The sequence below is a fragment of the Leuresthes tenuis genome, unplaced genomic scaffold (assembly GCF_036924035.1).
Source record: "Leuresthes tenuis unplaced genomic scaffold, fLeuTen1.0.hap1 SCAF_20, whole genome shotgun sequence".
In the NCBI taxonomy this organism is placed as follows: Eukaryota; Metazoa; Chordata; class Actinopteri; order Atheriniformes; family Atherinopsidae; genus Leuresthes; species Leuresthes tenuis.
In genome coordinates, this window is record NW_027325374.1 from 10,961,475 (window position 1) to 10,974,129 (window position 12,655).

The following is a 12,655-nucleotide window of genomic DNA, read 5'->3' on the forward strand; positions in this document are numbered from 1 at the left end:
GGGGCTGGGGACAAGGTCTGGGCCTGCCTCCAGGGAAATTACAGGGTGGTTTGGAGAGAGAGGGGGGGGGGGGCACTGAATCCATCCTCCAATCCCTGCTGTCAGCCCAGAAAGCTTCTGTTTGCAGCTAGGAAGCTTCTCTCTGTTTCATCTTCAAACTTGTGGGATAATTGGAGTCGAATTCTGTGTAAACATGTTTTTTTTTCTCTCTCAAAGTTAAGCTTCATTGTTTAAAGACTTTATGTATCTGCCCAGCATCCAGAAAAATAGAGGCATTTTTTTTCTTTCTCTGACATTACTATGCTTCTGTTCTCTCTCTAACCTCTTCAGCCATCTCTTGTCTCCCTTTTCTTTTTCCACCTCCACCACCCAGCAATCCTCCCCTCTCTTCCTCTCCCTCTCAGTATGTGCTCTGATTACCTCTCCGAACTGGCAATAAGTTGATTGCTTTACAGAGATGATGTAAGCCTCTGCCCTAGGGTACATCAGGTTGGATTTCTCCCGCTTTATCTTGTAAAGCCTAAATTAACAGCTGGTTTGGTTGGAGTTCTCCTGGATCTGACTAAAGGATTAGGCTTGGTTCTCATGCGAGTCAATCCGGTTTGATTTATCGTAGGTCTATCAAAAAAGATCAATGGGAGTCCTTTTGAAAGTAAATCCTTAATCGCTCTTTGCACTTACGTGTCATCATTGTGAAGTTTTTTTCCTGCCTTCTATCTCTCGCACTCCCCTTTCTACATTTCTCACTCCCTAATTCTTATTCTATCCTGACACCCGCTGCCTTGTCTGTTTTTATTTTTTTCCCCCAACTCTTACACCCCCCACCCAACCCTATCTGTGGTAGCAATCTGCCCTTGACAGTGGTGTTTTTCACGATATTTCTGTTCTCATTAGTTGCTCACTGGAGCATGACTGCCACAAGCCCACCTTTAACATCGTCTGGATTTAATCACAACCGAAATAAAACTCTGTTGCTGCCACCTTCACCCAAGCTTGCCTCGTCTTTTACCCACATAAAGTTTGCCACTCACCTCTGGCACTCTAAGTATCAATGAAGCCGATGAATTCATTTGAAGATCTGTTTGTCTCGGACCTCCAAGGTAGTATTGGTGAACACAGCCCTTCTGGCGATGATGGCCTGACTGAAAGTGAGAGGTTTTGAATTTATTATTTATTTTTTTGTTTCGGTTGGAAGTTCTGCAGCAGTCACCAGTGAAATATGTCAGGTTTCCTCAAAGGTATTGTGTCTACTGAGCAACCTCACCTTTCACCTCACGATGACATTTAGTTTTTCAACTTTCAGTTCCCCTCACTTTGGCTTATGGTTGTCTGCTCACTTATTGGTTGTCTGTTCTCTGCTTGCATTGATTGATACAAACATGAAACATTTGCTTTCCTGAAGTCATTAACATAATCCTAACTTTCATTCTGAAACTCCCCTGCAGCAGACCGTATACTTTTGTGGAGAAATTTTAAAGTGACTTGGCAGTACCTGCTCTTTTTCCTCACTCGTTCTGTCTCACTTCATTTACATTTCACTTCTTTCTCTCAGCAAATGATCATCCTCCCCTCCTCCTTTTTCCCTGCTCCTCCTCCATCCCTCAATGCTATGCCTTTTAGGAAGAATACAACCAATGTAACGGACAAGAGGACAAGATGGACTGATAAACTGCTAATGGGGAGCATTTTCCTGGTCCACGTTCACATTTATCTTGAGGGCTTTTGCATGTCACCAAATACTCAAGAGTCTCTATGTCCTCTGATGTGTGTGGAGTGAAGTTTGGTGAAAGTGGCACAATCAGGTGTGTCCTCCTGGCATGCTAGGTAAGCCGGTTGAATGGCGAACCAGGGGTGGAGGTAAGGGAGGGGCTCTAGAGGGACGAGGCTGGGTGTGTGAGAGGGGGCGAGATCGACGGGATACGTGGGAAGGAAGGGCTTGCTGTCAGCCAGCTGGACCTCTTAATCCTACAGCCTTGGGGAAAGGGTGTGTGTGTCTGTTTGTGTGGATTGTGTTCGTCTCGTAGAGATTTGTCAATTTTAGCACACCTCTGCTCGGCTCTTTGGCCCAGCTGAGCCCACTGTGTGTGTGTGTGTGTGTGTGTGTGTGTGTGTGTGTGTGTGTGTGTGTGTGTGTGTGCGTGCGTGTGAGTGTCTCTGCTCCAGTGAGACACATCCAGGATTTCATGTGCGCTGTGTTTACTGTAGTCCTCACTTTAACGGCGCACTGTATATTTATGTCAAGACGACAGTCTCTCACCTCCTTGATGTTGGAGAGGAGCTGGGGGTTGGTGTGAGGAAGTGTGTGTGTGTGTGCTTGACGGGAAGTTGTGAGGGCAACGCACTCTGCCACCGCATCCCATCCCATTCCCTGCCTTTATGCTCAGCCCTCTGAGTGTCAAGTGTCTGCTGTTCTTTAAAAGTTGTGTTATCCCTCTCTACGTCATACTGTAACTGGATGTCTGATTGCATCATCCTCTTGTCATTCATTAGACACAAAACATACCATTTAGCCACATTCCATGCAAGCTTCCTCTTTTTTTTTTTTTCACCCCCACTCTTGCATTTTCTGTTTCTCTCTCTGCCTGACTCCCTCTCTTTTGGCGTAGACTTTTGCATATATAGCAGGCTGGCAGGCTAAGAGCTTGGGACTTCCCCACGCCACACTCCAAGCCTTTGATCCTTTGCTTTGGAGGTAACATCAAAAGGAGAGGCATAGAAAGGCAGCTACTACTGTGAAGTTCAATGTTCAACTTGATGGCTTGGCTGAGGGCTTTTTTTCCCTCTCTTCTCCTCCCCCACCCCTCACCTCCCTCCTCCCGTTGCTCCCTCGATCCCTTCGCTGCATCCCTCAGCTGACAAAAACACACAGTTTGTAGCCAAGGGTTTTTTGTTTTTGTTTTTTTTCTTCTTCTTTTTGTTCCTCTGACCTCACTTCCATAGAACCTATCAGACATAAAACAAGATCTTCTCCCCATAAAAACTCAGGTGTACCGATGGTGTACACAAATACTCGTCATTTTGACGGTGAGGTAAGAGGTGCAGCTCCTGGCACCTGGCCCTGCTCTTTCTGTGTGGGTAACATGCAGCATTCTGTGTTGCGGCTTGTTGCATCAAGACTAAGCCAGGACACGTGCAGAAGAGGTGGCTAGGTTAGCATGAGGAAAAGGGTGTCACGCCATATTGTTTTCTGCACACCTTCTATGAATGGATCTGCTAATGGTCTTTAGCTGCAGCTTGATTTCTTTTCACTCTTTTTTCGTCAGATGGTCAGGGAACTTTGAAAATCCCTACCTTCAATTGCACTGGATTATAAACAATCAATTAGAATGCTATCAGTATTACTCTGGGGTGATCAGACAAAAAGCTGACAGCGGATGCCTTCTTAAAGTAATTTCTTAATTTTACACGTGTTCAAAGAATCACACTCTTATCCAATCAGTTTTCAAGGATCAATCTCCCCCGTTTGTCTAAATATGGCCACTGTCTATCTTCAGAAAGACCAACAATTTTTACATCTTCTCACTCAATCTTGTCGAACTAAGGCTCTCGTTCTACCATATTTGTTTAAGATGAACTAAACAGCGAGTTTAGACACGTGTTGATGCCAAAATTGTAATTGACAAATAAATGATAATTATTCTCTCAGCCCACTGTTTGGAGTACATGTTTGGAATGGCTGTAAACGCATATGATTTAAGACGTGGATGGATAGAGCATCTTGAATATTGTATTGAGATCCCACAATCTGACCTTTTTATCTCGATTTTTTTGCATTTCTTGAAACTCAAAAAAGAAGAAAATCATCATCAGGGGAGAGCCCTGTGGTTGAGAATGGTTCAGCTGCTGTGGTTGTTGTGTTGACATGCGGCACATAAAGCTTGCAATCCCAGGAAAACAAACGATTTTCATAATGAACGCCTCAGCTCAGAGTTTCTTATGCAAACTCTAAATTAAGGAAGTGTCAGATGAAGCCACACATTCCAGGTCAAAGCCATGTTTTTGTGAGGTGTTATCAACTGTATTTAAATGACACCGACTTGATAAGGTGATCTAGAAAGCTGAGGTTCTCCACTAAACGCTTTTTTTTATCCATTATGAGCTTCCCTGTCTGACTGTGCCAATTAGCAAAGGTGTGTGTGGCCTGCTTTTCTTCTCTTTCGCTCTTTTTCTGCTGCTCCAACTCTCTTTCTAGACAGTAGCTCTCTCCATCACGCTGCCGCAGACACGCACACTGATATACACACAACCAAGCACACATTTGGTGTATCATTAGCTTAGTGTGCGGGGAGGCGTGCGAGCCTGAGCTCTCTCCTGCCTTATCTCCATGTCAATCACAGCGTGTGTGTGAACATCAGTTGTAATGATCTCCATCCAGCCTGTCGGTGCGTGTTAGCGCCTGGCTTCCCTCGCCCCCGGAGCAAGCCGTTCCCTAGCTAATAGATGCAAAATTAAGCTGATCAATAGATGGCCTCAGCTCATTATTGACATGTTATCGCGGCGTGGGATTTTTGTCCGGGGGTTTTCATACAGACCTAAACAGAGATGCAGCACAGGAGGGGAAGAAAAAAAAAAAAAAAAAAAAGTTAGCCATCTTCTCCAAATGGAGCAGGCCACTTTATGTCAGCCCCTCAATTATGTTACATTAAGCTAATTTATTCTCACTCAATGTTATTCACATGATATGTGAGATGCTAAAGCCTCTCCTGGAAGTGTAATCATTGGCTCAGTGGTAGGAAATGAGATGGAGACTTTGCAAAACGCCATATTAAAGATTCATCAATAATTGGCATGTGTGCTGCTGTTTGTGTTGCGGCGGAGGAGGGTGGAGGGGCTCTTATGGCCGGATCACCACGTGATTGAGCTAAGTGGTAATTAACCATGAGAGAGGTGTGTGTGTGTGTTTTTTTTGGGCCTTGGGTTGCAGCTGTGTGTGTGTGTGTGTGTGCCCATGAAGAGGCATTTGTGTCATGGAAGGTGGGAATGCTGAGGAGAAGGTTGGGGGTGCAACTCTGACAGAGTTGATTTGGTTGATTTGGTCAGGTCATCCAAGGGGGGGGGCTCTAGCCCTATTGGCACAATTGCCTCACCTGACCCTCTTCAGGTCGTATTGTCTTGGAAGCATCGCCCATTTTAATGAGTCCTTATTACTTATTTATTCATTAAGCTACTGTGGCAAAGCAGCAGTGCCCTGCTGTGTGAGTGTGCATGTATTTGCCTGTGTGTCTCTCATGCACGACCGTAGTAAATAACACGTTTGCACTACAGCAGTTAAGTTGGGTTAAAGGTAGTCGAACCAAAAATAAATAGCTCAAAGCTGATGAATTACCCTAGTTGGTTGGGTTACGAGTCCATAACCTGAAACCATATTTAAGATTTGAGTTGAAACCCTTAAAATCTTGGGCTTTAGGTATGCTGAGGGAGTCGGCCTCATGAATATGGAGGCTCAACTGCTTCAAGGTGTTATGTGCACATGTGAAAAAGACACAAAACCGACTGAGTGTTTATACGATTCTTTTGTGCAGATGGATTGCCTATTGATATCAGTGCGAGATGCCGTCGACATGATGCTCTCTGATTGATGATTTTGCGTAGGTGGAATTGTGTGATAGCGTGTAGTGTTTTCAGAATATCGGAAGTCTTTGTGAAGCCTGAGAGTGTACACATTCTCTCCCTCTGAGGCATGTTTCATAGCTTCCTTATATCCAGTCTACCGTTTAACTAATTCATAGTGAACTCTCGCAGAACAAAACCAGACACCCAACATCAAGGGCAGCGTTCAGCTCTCCTCTAGCGCGATACCAAACACAGCCTTCTCCAGCAGAATGTAGGCGCTGCAATCGGCTTACTTTTCTCCCTCAGCAGAGCTCAGCTGCTGTTCAGCTTTTTAACTCTCCCCTCCACACCCGTAAGCCTGCTTCCTGCAAACAAAGGTAAGCGTGTAGTGAGAATATGGGTTGCCCAACCTCTTTTCCTCCCACCCTTCTTACCTGGCCTTGCATAAGGGGTTCAGACACACCTTGGCCTGCAGAATGTCCTTTTCACCTCCACATTAGCCTCAGAGTAGGTCAGCGCATATGAGACTCCGACAAGGAATGTTAGTTCATTGGCCTACTTTTACTGTAATGATGGTCTTCAGATGACTACCATTAATCTGTTGCTAATTTAATTGCACAAAACGCAGTTACTATGAATACCCAGACTAAGTTGATAAAAATGTTTGCCAGCTCATAAACTTATATAAATGTAATTTCATGAAAGTAAAAAAAATCTACAAACAACTTGCTCGACAGTCATTCCACCCAGTTTTCCAAAACCAGTAACTGTAGGTGCCATGGAGTGCACACATCTAGATATCTCATTACATGCTTGACTGAAGTCGAGGGACTTGTTTTTCATGTTGATTTGAAAGAGGACAAAAGACATGTTTTACTTTCATGCCAAAAAAAACAAAAGTAACTTCAGCTTAACAGCTCTTATTTAGAAGTTTACTGAGCGGTTCATATCCAGGTGTCTTTTCAGACTGTATCCATGCTGAAAAAAGAGAGAGGGGGAAATAAAGGAGAACTTTCTCTAAAAAGTCCCACATATAAAGTAGTTATTCTCTCTTATAGTGGGTGCTGCTGCTCCTGAAGTGCCTGAAATGCCTCGTGTTTTCCAGGCTTGTCTTTGTTCCCTTAATGACATCACAATGAAACTAGTGGCATGAGCATGAGCAGCGACACGCCCCCATTTTTGACGAATGAGAACATACTGGGCCTTTCAGGAGCGGGACTTTAAAGAGACAGGAGCTAAAATAGTCTTTTTCAGACATACCGTTGTATGCAAAAAAAAATAAATAATTGGTTTTATGAACATTAAAGAATGTGAAATTCCCACAGTGAAATCGTAGCATAAAATGATGAACCTGTAATTGAACTTAATATGGGCCCCCTAATTGATGAATTGCCACCCCAACTGTAGTTAGACAACTTAATTAAGCCGCGTTTGTCACCATTGCAGTAATCCGAGATCTCAGCATAACAGCAGTTTGTCACCGCTAGTGATTATGGAAGCTAATAGAATTACCACAGAACCCAAGTTATATTTGCATCAGAGTAAAGAAGGGGGAAAGAAATGGAATAGTCAGTCGGAGCACCGAGCGCAGCTCTGTGAAGCAGCAGAGCCACCTGAAAGAAGAGGCATTCTGCTACAGCTCCTGATGCTAAAGGTGCCAGAGTGCCTGTTCATTAGCAGGGCTGATGGAAGACCAGCCATCTCCTGCTGGCCTTCACCCTCCCTGCCACTATTTATAGAGCAGCCAAGAGAAACTCTTAATGACACAGGACAGTGGTTAAGGGGGAGCGGGTGCAAAAGTCAGATATGGAACGCTGTTTACTCTTTCTGAGATATTTTGGAATTCAGTCATGTCAGCCTCACACTTCCTTTGAGATTTTTATAGGTACATCCAGGTGTGTGTAATCTTTACTACATTCTTTCGTCCTCTAATCAATATGAATAAAGGGAGTGAACTACATATTTACTAAACATGTGTTATAGAAAAGAGTGTCACTGGTGTGTTGTGCAATCCTTTGAAACGTTTCACTCCATCAGCTGGTGTTTGAACAGCGCATTTGCCCACACCTGCAAAGTAAACAAGTCAAAGTGGAGCTTGCTTATCACCTGAACCTGCGGTTGAGAGACTGAAGCTAACTTCCAAAACAGACTTGATAAAACTCCAGTGCTCATGGAAATGCCAACAGAAAAAAAAGATTTTTATTTTCACTCTTTTTGTAAAAGGCCGTACTATCTTTTGATATATTTTGAACAGCAGTTGTGGCTCAAGTCCACGTCTGCTGCCTCATTTTAAGGGGTGAGCAAAGTCCGAGTCTGGTGGAGAGGAAGGAGAGATCACATGCTTGTTGCCCCTGTGGAAAAAAGGCTTATATGAAAGTATCAGATTGAGTTTTTCTGCAAGAAAGAGAGAAATGGGGTAGTTTGAGGTTGAGACGGTGATTGTTGGCAAAGGAGGTGAGGAGGAGAGGTTTTGGATCAGGTCGGCGGCTCCAGTGCTGTCAGGGCCAGTGGAACCCCCAAGCGGTTCTGGCTTTGGAGTAAATGCAGGCCCAACGGACCCTTTCCTGCCCCAGGGCACGCAAACCCCAGGCCTTCCCACATTTCACTTTTATTTTCCTGGTTGCAAAATGCCTCTGGCTATCAGAGCAGGTGGGTTGCTCTTTTTTTTTTCCTTAATATTTACTCATAAAATGTGCATTAGCAGAACCAAAGGAGCCATGATGGACCCTCTAGTGTTGGCTAACTTCCTCTGTTTTATCAAGGAATTTCTGGACTGCTTCCATTCTCTTTACACGGCACCCACTCCACTCCACATATCGTATAGTGGGCCGATGATCTTTTTTTTTTAAAGAGGATTTTAAAGTATCTGCGGTGGGCATCTCCCACCCTCAATTACAGAAAATTGCTTTTTCCTCCTCGATAAATGACGTGTTTACATAAGCACGATGTTGCTGCTTCTCCTGCATCTGTGCGTGATGACAAAGACTTATCTGCAACAATATCTGCAACAGATCGAGACAATATGCTCAGCTCTCATTTTTAAAGGGATAAATTCATTCAAACTGGATAAACTAATCTTTTAAGCTCTGTGCAGTTTACTTGCAGAGCTTTGAATGGTCCCCTCTTACTAGCCTTGATCATTTCCAGACTTAAATAAAGCTCTTTATAGTAGTGGTTTGATTGGTGTAATCTGCAAGCTGTCAATCCCATCTCTGAGCACTCTCCTTTGGGAGCCGCTAGGCTAGTTGGCCCCAGGGGATGTTCAAAAATGGGTGAGCATTGTTGTTCAGGTGTGAATCGGTGAGTAAGCATGTGCTTTATGTCAGAGGGGGTCACTGTGAATGAACATGCGTTATTTGTGAACATCCCTGTGCAGAGTTGTGCCATATCTGTGCTATGAGGCAGACACAGATGGCCTGAAGATCCGCCGCTCTCTCTGGAGCAACACCCAGTATCCATATGCTGACACTAAACCAAAGCTGCTGTCTGTCTGTCTGTCTCCCCTCCATTTTCACATGTCTGAAATGCTTGATGGAGCCCCAGTGGTCCTCATCATTTGTCCCGTGGTCGCCTGCTGGAAAGTAAAGCAGTGTTTGGGAGCCACATTGGCACATAAGGAGCTCAGTTTGTTTGATTGGTCTCAAGCCCTCAGCTCTTAATCCAAAACAAAACGAACAAGCTGTGTGATGGCAGTTGCTGCGGCTGCCAGGCAGCATGTGATAAACACATCAGATAGGGGCTTCATGGTAAAGAAGCTTGCAATTGAGAAGAAACCAACAAAACAGTCCTGCACTTTGTTTGTGTGTCATTTTAGATGTCACAGTGTCAGGGAGACTTTGTCATCTGCACAGTCAATATTTGGTTGTTGGGTGGTGGAGTGTAGGCAAAAAATGGCTTATTTCCTTTTTTGGGAGGATCAGATTCTGGCCCCGCAAACCAGTTCCCTCTGTGCCATCTTGTTGAGATAAATAACATCAGTGATGTAATCTGCCATGCGGATATGTGAGGACGATGCCCCTCTATTTGCCCTTTATCCTGTTCCCCCTCCGCTGTGACACTGGGACCAGGGCCCCAGCTTGTTTTCACTGCGATGACAGTCAGTGTGGATCTGGGTTAACACTTATAACATGCCAAACTGTGGTACCGCAGTAGTCAGTCGCATATGGGTGGGTGGTTCAGCAGGCAAGTGGAAAGCACCTGCTCAAATACAGAGGAGCGGAAGAATAGCAAAATAGAGCTGAAACATGTAGAGGAATTTGGCTTCTCCAAGGTAAGGATATATTTGTGTTTTGGACAGCTTTTATAGACTGAATGTGTAACTGAAATACCAGCAGTAAAAATTATCAATAAAGAAGTTCGTTGTAGATTGTAGCCCCTGTAAAACAACCTCACCAATCACCAATCCTCATCCACAATCCATGCACTTGGGAAAACAGTAGATGACAGGAAAATCGGGACATGGAGGGGGGAGTTCATCCCTCTGTAAGGATTTAGAGGACTCCGTTGTCTTTCACTTCATCAGAGACAATTGAGTCATTCAACTCCCATTGTGGCGCTGGCCAGGCGAGGAGGGGTGCGGGGTAGGGGAAGAGAACAACTTTGGGTGGGAAGGCTGAAAAGGAGAGGGGAGAAGCTACACAATCCAAAGCCACATCGCAACCACTGGGTGGCTCTCATTGGGTGGGGGTCTGTCAAGGGGGGCTGGTTAGTGTTTGTGTGTGGGAGGTGCAGGGCAAGCAGGAGGGACAGAAGAGAAGAGAGAGTTATCCTGGAACTCTGGAGCAATTTGTCACATTGGAATGGCTCTTGAGTTACATGGGGGGCCCCTTCATAGCAGGAGAGTTTTCAGGTTGCAGAGTGGGGAACGAGGAGGGGGTTGGAGCAGCAAAGAGGGGCCAAAGGTCACGGCCTACTCAAGCCCAGGCAGTGTGTCCGTTAGCAAGGCAGAAGGGTGGGTGGAGAGAGAGGCAGGAGGCCAGGAAGGGGGTGGTTGGAAAGCCCGGCGCTTGCCAAGGCCCAGTCTTCCTTGGCATGCTTATAAAATCTGCGGGAGAGATTAGTGTGTGAGAACATTTGCAATAGCGGGGCTGAAGTGGAGCCACTTGTCAGGGCATGCACCCCAACAACCCCCCCTCTCCTCAGTCGTGTGGTGTCTCACTACCCCTTTGCCACACTCAGGGGTGTCACCTTCAGGCTCCTTCCCCACCTCCTCAGAATGTCCTCTTGTTCGACCGCTCTCCCGGCTGCAGCTGTGTTTGAATATTTGCATGTGTGAGCATGTGTGAGCATGTGCACACATGCGATGGCTGAAGTTTCCCATGGCTGGATTCACAATTCTTCTTTCTCCTGCACTGCCCCGTCTTCGAATCCCTTTGGCACCAGTGGACGCCGTCTTGAATTACCTCATAGATGACAGCAGCCCTGACACACTCCTATTTTACTGTTGCAACACCACCCTCCTCCCGTGTTCATGGCAATTAATATCCAGTGTGGGTGAGGGGTCCATAAAACCCTGCAGGACCTCAACTCTGGAGTTTTTACAGTCTTTTCTTTTTCCACTCTGAGGACATACAAACAAGCATAAACAAACTCTATCTTTTTTTTTTTTTTTAGCAGTTAAAGCAGTCTTTGGGTCATAAATGAGTGTTCCTGGTGAAGAAGTACCAGGCAAATTTTTTTTTTTTCTTCTTGCAGGGTCTGTAACTGAAGACATGGAGTCAATAACTCCCTCCAGCGTCTACCACTGGCAGGCACCCCACAGTGAACTCTTCGCTAATTACCACTGATTTAGACACAGTCTCAGGAAGGGTCGCGACACACTCACTCCCCGACCAGCACTGACACACACACACACACACACACACAGATACTGTCAGACATGCATACAAACTAGCGGTCACCTTTGCAGGATGGCAACAGAAAGAAATTGAATCCGATGCACCTGTGTCACCATACAAGCGCCAGATAATTACTTAGTTCCCTCTGCACCAGATTGCATGTGGATGATTGAATTTATTAAATGGCTAACTTTTTGTCTCCAACTGGCCAACATGTGATCCTGGCTTCTATAATTATGTTGAGGTGATTATTAAAAAGGTCGTTATTGCAAAGATGACCTCAGTCGGTCATGAAATGTTATTCAAGATGATGGGAAGAGAAGAAAGCCCCTCCACATTTTTTTTGATCATGTCAAAGGTTTGTGTCCAAATGGCATTATTGATGCAGCTCCAAGTTCAGATTCACTCGTCAGAGCTCTTTAGTTGTAATAAAGTATCTTGACAATTTTTAATGAGTATCTGTGTCACCAAGGTTACAACATAGGCCAGCTCCCCTCCTTTGCATTAATTATCCGCCACCAGCGATTGCTCCAGTCCTTTCATTTAGTTTCTTGAGACAAATATAGACAATATTTTTTGTACCGAAATCTGCATTTGAAAATCTTTTAGGACTTTTTTTTTTTTTATGTATATGTCTAACCCATTTTAAAAGAATAATCACTTGCACTAGTTAAAAATTATAAAATTGAAGTATCATAATTTTTGTTGTTTTTACACCATGTTCTTGCTCTTCTTGATTTTTTTGAATTCCTGTGACACTGATAAGCAGAGTTTGGATGTCATATTGTCAAAAAGTCAACACAAGCTTTCCAGTCAGTGACTGCAAAATCAATGCAATTTGTCAGATCAAAATATTTTCAAATGAAAACAGATTTGTGCATTTGCCATTCTCGTTATGACCTAAACATTTGCAGATAAATAATTTCCACGCTGAGTCAGGGGGTGTTTACGCTCTAATTTGGATCATCAATGTGAATGTCATCAAATGAAATCCACCCGGTTTATGACACAGACAGATGTTTCTCATGACCCTTGTTTCTGCTTATCTGTTTTCCTGCAATCGTGTGGGTGTGTAAGAGAAAGAAGGTGGGGGAACGACAGACAGGCTGGCTTCTGATAGAGGCAAAGTTAATCATTTATGGGCGCAGTCAGGAAATTTAGCCACACAGGAGCGTGCTGAGACGCCACGCTTTACCTTTTTTTATGGGTTCCAATAAAAAAAGTCAGACAGCAGTCACATTGATGACATCAGGTCATCGTAAAGC

General features: G+C 44.6%; 1 protein-coding gene across 30 annotated transcripts in view; it reads left to right on the plus strand.

The window, feature by feature from the left end:
• The window catches only part of tcf7l2 (transcription factor 7 like 2), an 84,825-nt gene that overhangs the window by 16,768 nt on the left and 55,402 nt on the right, over positions 1-12,655 (plus strand). The gene's annotated exons all lie outside the window — the stretch shown is intronic.